Source organism: Urocitellus parryii, chromosome 3 (genome assembly GCF_045843805.1).
Source record: "Urocitellus parryii isolate mUroPar1 chromosome 3, mUroPar1.hap1, whole genome shotgun sequence".
In the NCBI taxonomy this organism is placed as follows: Eukaryota; Metazoa; Chordata; class Mammalia; order Rodentia; family Sciuridae; genus Urocitellus; species Urocitellus parryii.
Window position 1 is genome coordinate 24,163,997 of NC_135533.1, and position 7,946 is coordinate 24,171,942.

Consider the following 7,946-nt stretch of genomic DNA (forward strand, 5'->3'; position numbering starts at 1 on the left):
ACTGGCCAGCCCAGCGCCTGCTTACACAGCCATCCCTGAACCAGGCAACTAATAGGAGATCACAGGGCTTGCACCCACACCTGGTATTCACCAAAGCCCAGGCAGGACAGGATGCAGGACAAAGGAGACCCTGCCCCCAGCACTACCTACCAGCCAAAGAGGCACAGCTAAAGCTGCTTCAGTCTCCAAATAAATTATGGAAATAAATTACAGTCTTCACAGTTCAGAGGATCTAGCCACCCATGGGCCTAGGGCTCAGAGGGGCCTGAGAAGCCTGAAGAGGCTGATTCGCCCCGTTTCACTGTCCTTGGGCTAAGGAGTATCATACAGAGACTGAAGAGAGGTCTGCGAAGCTCCAGGAGAGCCATGTCTTCTCTTCCTGGCACACGCTGTGGAGGTGGAAGAGCACTGTGTGGGTGTGGGGGGCCAGGCTGCTGAGAGGGGGAAGCCCCTCCCCCTCTCTTCAGCATACAAAATGTATTTATTTATTTAATAAATAAGTATGGGCCCTCTTGGTTTCCACGAAACACTCTGAATTTATAAATAAATAAATAAATAAATAAATAAATTCAGAGTGTTTCGTGGAAACCAAGAGGGCCCATACTTGTGGCTGAGCCAGCCAATAGGAAACTTGTTACATACAGACCTTGGGGAGCCCCCAAATCACAAAAAAGCAGCAACAGGACTCTTGGGGCAGGGAAAAGTTACCCTAGTCCTCACAGCTGCACAGGCTCTACCAGAGAGGCTGGGGCAGTGTCCTCAAACTGGCTGTCCATGAAGGGGGCCAAAGCGATGGCAACTGGTTCAGACAAGCCCATGAGGGACTCCAAGAAGCAAGTGCTGCCATCCCCTGGTGGAGAGAGGCCAGGCAAGGGGCCATGGGATGCCTCAAAGTTGTCCAGGCTGCCAGGCGCCTTCTGAGAGGTACAGTGAGGCCCCAAACTTCCCACACTCCTCCCCACCAAGGTCAGAGTCACTGAAACTCAGGATCCCTGCCAGGCTGTCATCATCCATGCTTGGCTGGAAGCCAGGGCCAGGCAGGCCTGGGTGGGAGGGATGGTCTGGGCCTCATTAGCGCCTGATGAGGAAGATATCATGGAAGAATCAGTCATGTCACTGCTGCAGCTATTGTTTCCCAGATCACTGCTTGCTGGGGGGTTGGCCAGCTGCAAAGAGAACACCATGTCCTGCCGCTGGGGGTGGGGTGGCCTGCCCTGTGCTTGGGCCTCCAGCTCTCCAAGGCTCTAGGCGCCTACTCCAGCTGCAGGCGCTGTGGATGACATGGGTCTGCACACGCGCCTCATTAAATTCCACAAGGCCGTTGGGGTTCTCACAACCCTCCTTACAGCAGCCACAGGGGAACCCTGTGTGGTCCATCTGGCACTTGATACCCGCCAAGCTGCAGCTGCAGGTCTCAGGGTCACAGACCCTATGGCAGCGACAGCCACAGTCCTCAGGGGATTGGCTCAGCGCCTGCACTTTCCACTTCTCCTCCTGGTGGATCCTTTGTACACCCATAGCCGGCAGGGAAGCATGCAGTCGCCGAGCTGGGTGGGGTTGCAGGAAGTTCACTTCTTCCCACCGGCCGCCCGCCACAGCCACTGCCAAGTCCTCTTCCACAGAGGCATCACTGGTGGCATCCACTGTAAGTGGCAGGCTGCCTCCCCCCAGGTACTCCAGAGGCCGAAAGCTTCCACCGCAGCGTCGCCAGCTTCTCTTTCAAAGGCTGGCAGAGTTTCTCGCGCCAGGTCAGGGCTTGTTCCTGTGTAAACTCACACAAGGAGAAGTGGCGGCAGGCGCTGTGGCGAGGGGCCACGCCCAGAGTTCAGCCACCAGGGCTGGGCACACTGTGAAGCCCTGGCACCGCGGGAAGTAGAAGACAGTGAGGCCAGTGGAGGCACGGGCGCTCCCAGGAGCCCGCTTCAAAATGGACCCAGGGGTAAAACCTAGAGAGCCACAGAAGTCCCGGTCAGGTAGGGGCATCTGACCCCAGGGCTCTCTTCACCTGAGACTGAAGAGCCTGGGGAGCAGGCAGGAGAGACGCAGTCAGAGGAGGTGGAGGAGCAGAGCCAGGAGGAGTCCTCCTCCAGGTGGCCAAACGTCCTCCTCAGCAGCCCAGTCATGGTTGCAGAGGTGCTCTAGGGGCTGGCGACAGACTGCCTGAGAGCACCGACGCGACCCTCTTCCCAGCCAGGCAAGCTCCTCCCGCCGCGACTCTCTGTGCGCCCCAGGGCAGCCTTGGGTCAAGCCGCCCCTCACTCGGTGCCTCTGGCTGTGGCAGGAGACTTAGAATGCCTTCTTGATTGCTGCTGTCTTCATTGAAGATATCTGACTCTTGCTTCTTCACTCCTCCAAAGTGGGCTCTGAAAGTGATTGTTCAGGGAGTTTCCGGAAGCTTCTGTTCAGACTAGGAGAGCACTGTTGATCTCTCTTGTTTGGGGGCTTCAGCCACTTATGCAGCTACTGATTCCTCCAGCTCTACAGCCTGCAGACCGCCCTTGGGCACTATCCAGCTCTGGTTAAGTAAGCCAATCTAATCAATCCCCTTTTTATAATCTTACTTCCTGTTGATTCTGTTCCTCTCCTACTACACCTTCTTGGTCACTGTTTCTGCTTCATCCCATAAATTTTGGTATAGTGTGTTCCCATTGTTATTAGTTATCTATGTATTTTGTTTTTTCTCATGTGCTTTTTTGCTTGATCTGATTTTTTTTCTTTCTACAAATTTGTGAATTTTCACTTCCCTTTTTATTACAGATTTCTAGCTTCATCCTAATGGGTCTTTATAAGATACTGACAATTATCTTAAAAGTATTTTTTTACAAAGTCTCCATGATGGGCCATAAATATCTTTCATGAAGAATTATGGCCTAATTTACTCCAACAAGCCCCAGTCCTTCTATAATCATAGTGGAAATTTGTTTCTCAAGTTCTGAATTGAATGCAGTGGAGTTTGAGGTGAGAGATCAATGAAAATATAGCACCAGATCTAAAACCAGAAACTTATTTCCCATTTTTAAATTGCTTTCTGGAAGTATTCCTAGTCAAAAGTATTCTACCATGCAGGCAGAGTTCAGGAAAGTAAAGGGTTACAAACATACCATGTTGTGATTATCTAGGTATTTTGCTGACAACCCCACTAAAGCCAGAAGACACAGCTCACAGGAGATAGACACTGATAAATGAGCCAGTGTTAAACCTAATAACAACACAACCCTGTAGTAAGTGTTGGACTCAGGCTGCGCGCTAGCATATGAAAAACTGATTCATAACTGAATGTGAGATCATCCTTGCATATGCTATCATTTAATCCTTTTTGGGAATAAGTCTGTTATCCTAGTGTATCAAGTCAGAAAATGTGCTCACAGAAGTTAGTTAAAATTTACCAAAAATACTACAACAGTCACCCCAAGGAATGTCTTAATCTTTCATTTTGGTTTCTGGGGCTTCTTTTTGTGTATGTGTTTGGGGTGGATTTCTCCCCATATGATTCTGTTGCTGGGAAAGACTGAGAACACCACTCCAAAAATAATATAGTGAGTTCTGAGTCTCTACTCCCACCATGTTTCCCAACTTTTTACTTTTTTTAATATTTATTTTTTAGTTGTAGTTGGACACAATATCTCTATTTTATTTTTATGTGGTGCTAAGGATCCAACCCAGGGCCTCGAACGTGTTAGGCGAGCACCCTACTGCTGAGCCACAATCCCAGCCCCCAACTTTTTACTTTTATATCATGGGTTTCCTATGTTCTTTTTCCCAGAAGTTCTTACAACTCTCCTACAAGGTTAGCTTCTCTTCCTATGTTCTCAAACCATCCAGGTTGGAGACAGGCCTGGAGCCTAAGATAACACAAGTCCCTGACTGCCTCCCCCACTCCAGCCCCACTCATCCTCAGTAGGCTTAATTAAGACCCCCCCCCCACACACACACACACACCTGTCTGGATGACCAAGGACTGGGAGAGCTCAGCAGATCCCAGCTCTCAACTTGCTCTTTCATGTCAGCTCACTCCCCAATCTTTTCCTTGGTAAAGAATACAAAGCTGCTTCAGCTGGGTTCCAATTAATAGAACTACAGATGTAATGACCTCATTTAACTTCAGGGCCTCACCTCATTTCCAGTTTCCTTTTTTCTTTCCTTGAATTTGTGTTAGAAATGAGATACTGAATGGGGAGCCAGGTAGTGTAATATACAACAAGAATCCTTGGAATATCATCCACTGCTTCCAATGGAGCCATCAGAAACAAAGACTCTGAAAGGGAATTTTAATCCCTTCCAGAAAATAAATTATACTTAAAGGGATGATGGTGGGTGAGGGAGTAGCAGCCTGAAGGCAGAACTCTGTGTGTGGTGTTATTCCATGTTTTTTGAGCAGTTAGCACAGTTGGGTTATATTACTTGTTAGTGTGTGTCAACGAAGGGATATAGATGATTCTGATAAGTGAACTGAAAGGCTCATTTTTGGCCCTCAGCTATTTGAAAAGCACATGGTAGACTGGCCATGCTGAACATTTTGGTTTTACTTGTTTGTGTCATAATATTGCTGATACAAAAAGACAAGAATTAGACATATTCCTTAAAAAGAAGTGAAAATATACAGATGTGAATTATGTAGAAGAAATTGCTATGGATGGGCACAGTGGCACACCAGCTTGTTATTCTAGCTGTTGGAAAGAATGAGGCAGAATCATAGCAAGTTCCAGACCAGCCTGGGAAACTTAGGACTTGCCTCAAAATTAAAAGGGGCAGGGGCTAGATATGTAGCTCAGTGGTAGAGCACCACTGAGTCCAATCCCAATACTACATATACATATAAAAGACAAGTAGTCCAAGTCTGGGTGTATGGCTCAGTGGTAGAGCACTTGCTTAGCATGTTCCAGGCCCTGGGTTCATTCCTCAGCATCACGTAAAAATAAATAAGTAAAATAAAGTTATTGTGTTAACATACAACTAAATAATCAATATTAAAAGAAAAAAGGACAAAGGGTCCCCAAATAATTCCCAGTAGCAAAAAGGTAATTACTCTCAAGTGAAAAAGGAGTAACAAGGTAGATGGGTAGAGAAGAAAGAAGGTCCCTTGTAGAAACTCCAGTGGGCTGCAGAGCTTCAAAGTTGGAAAGAAGCCAGCCTTGAGTTCACAGGCAGCCAATTTTCATTCTCAGCTGCAGGATAACCTATGGTTTGATTTGGGATAATGAATTAAGCCTTTGTAGGAGCAGAGGTACATGTCCTGAAGAAGTGCTATGAACATGGGATATCACATATGTAAAAGAAGCAGAGAGACTGGCATTTCATAATGAGTAAGCCTTTGTGAAATATTTTAACCTTAATCTAATTAATAACTCATAGAAATTGGATTTATTATAATTGTACCCAGCCCAACCAAGGAAGGTGTGAATCTGCAGGGCTCCTTTGTGGGGCTGGCAGCACAGGGCAGTGGATCCGAAATAGAAATGGGTTTCAGGGACCAAGAAAGCAGGAGCAGGCTGTGGGAACGCCCCTGGGGACACATGTGGCCTCCAGCAGGCTCTTCTTCCCTTCTGTACTTTTGAATGCACTGATCTACTGGGACTAGGACCTCATCTGTAGTAGCTTGGGGCTGCCAAGACCTGATAGGTGCTTATACAGAAGTCTCCAATCCTATCCATAAAGGAAGTTATTTCTGTGACTTTAAGGATCCTGCTCAGCAACACTCAGGTATGTGGATTGGGTCCTTGCCTGCTCCAGCTTTCCCAAGGTGGGGAATTTTCCCTCACACTGTGGTCCCTTTCTAGATAGAACTCTAGGACTGCAGAATTCTGTGCCAGCTCCCACAGGAGAGAAAAAAATTAGTTTTATTCATCTTTTTTTTGTAGTGCTTTTAAAATTCATTTATTGACACATATTTACAACAAACATTGAAGAGGTTCATGTTATATCCTTGTTCATACAGATGTATTGGTCACTTGCATCCACTCTATTTCAACTTCTCACTACTTCCTAGATGCTAGTAATCCCTACTCTACATTTAAGTAAACTTTGTGTTTATAAAGTTCCACATTTGAGAGAGAACATGCCATACTGTAGCTCTTTTCATAACAAGCACTCTGTATATTCTTATGTGAATAATAATGCAGATTTGATGACATTGAAGGTAAAAGGATCATTAAACAGAGGAACCTGTGTTCCTATAAGAAGTAAATATATATATGCTTCTGATAATTTTTTAATAACCAATTTCTGTTAATAACCAGGCAACAGTGGGCCACACCTGTAATCACACCTATTCAGGAGCCTGAGGTGGGAAGATTTCAAGTTGTAGAAAGCCTAGGAAATTTAGGAATACCCTGTCTCAAAAACAAAATACCAATAAAGGTAGAAGAACATGAAAAATTCTTTTACATTAGGGAGATTTTTAAAGGGCCACAGTTTTGCATTTGACCTTAATTGAAATTATGCTTCTAGAGTTATTATATGATTACGTAAGGATGATTAAACCTTTACAAAGTTTATTTGTTGTATTATGTCTCAGGAACTGTTGTTACTTTTTTTATATTTCCTTTTTTCTTTTTCAGCACTGGGGATTGAAGCCAGGTCACTAGAACAAAGCTACATCCCCTGGCTTTTTACCATTTTGAGAGAAGGTCTCCTTCAATTGCTCACCTGACCACAAACTTTCATTCCTTCTGCCTCAGCCTCCTAGTTGCTGGGATTACAGGTGTGTGACACAACTATGCTGGACTGACCTGTGATTTCTTAAAATCCTAAAACATAATTTTTAAAATTTACAATTTTGTTCTCACTCCACAGATTGAACAATGTCCACCAGCTGTGGCTTAGAAAACTTAAATGACACTTCATTCTATTAAAGGAGACAAGAATTTAAATCTGAACCATATTTGTTTAATTGATATTTAAACTCTATAGCTTTCCATCTCCCCCCACCTCTCTCTTCCCCTTAGTCCTTAAAATTTAGGAATTCATTAGTAGAGAAACAAAACAAGTAGCTGAGAATTCCAGTCAAAACTGGAGAATTGATCTCCATCTTCTCTCCAAACAGTCTTCTCTAGGGAGGACTCAGTTGCAACCTTACCTATGGTTTGATTTGGGATAATGAATTAAGCCTTTGTAGAAGCAGAGGTACATGCCATGAAGAAGTACTGAGAACATGGGATATCACATTCACAAAGGAAACAGAGAGTCTGGCATTTCATAATAAGTAAACCTTTGTGAAATATTTTGACCTTAATCTAATTAACAAGTGAAAACAATTGGATTTATTATACTTGCATCCAAGATGGTTGCTTTTCTTTTTTCTTTTTTTATTTGTTCTTCCTACATATACAGGACAGTATTGTGAAGATGCTTGCTTTTCAACTGAAGTTCATCAGTCCCAATAATCTGAAACAGTTTGCCTCCAAGAGTACCATCACCACCCAACATAATGAACTCTACTTTGAGATTTTGGAAGAGTTCCATCAGTAAACACCAAATGCTGAGCAGTCACTCTATCCTTTGCCTCCTCTCTCAGCCCTGCTATTGCTTCTTCTGATCTAGAGGCCAAAGTCATGGACCATTCACTCCTGTGCAAAGCAGGCTCTGGATTCTGCAGAGATGACACTAAGATCCCAGTTGCCTTTGACACTGATATAAGAAGATTATGGGCCAAGGGAACTACTGTTCTGTATTCAGCTGAAAGGACCCCTGGTAGGATAGCCTACATTTCCACTGGGAACTCCTCTCTAGGTTATGGGGGCTGCTATATTGGGCCTACCCTCCACACAGACACTTGCCTAGAGCCCACCCACCATAGAACCATCACAACTTTGTCCTGCCTCCCTGCCTGGAATTCTATGCCCATTGCACAGAAGAACTCAAATTCAGCCTCAGAAGAGTGCCATGCTGCAAAGCAACCAGGCAGTCACCTGCCCTGGTAGTTTCTCTTGGTCAAATCCATGTAGTTT

General features: G+C 45.0%; 1 pseudogene; it reads right to left on the reverse strand.

Annotated features, from left to right (window-relative positions):
- Nucleotides 1-888: 888 nt before the first annotated feature.
- On the reverse strand, nt 889-2,123 carry LOC113177549 (cysteine/serine-rich nuclear protein 1 pseudogene; annotated as a pseudogene).
- Nucleotides 2,124-7,946: the final 5,823 nt, after the last annotated feature.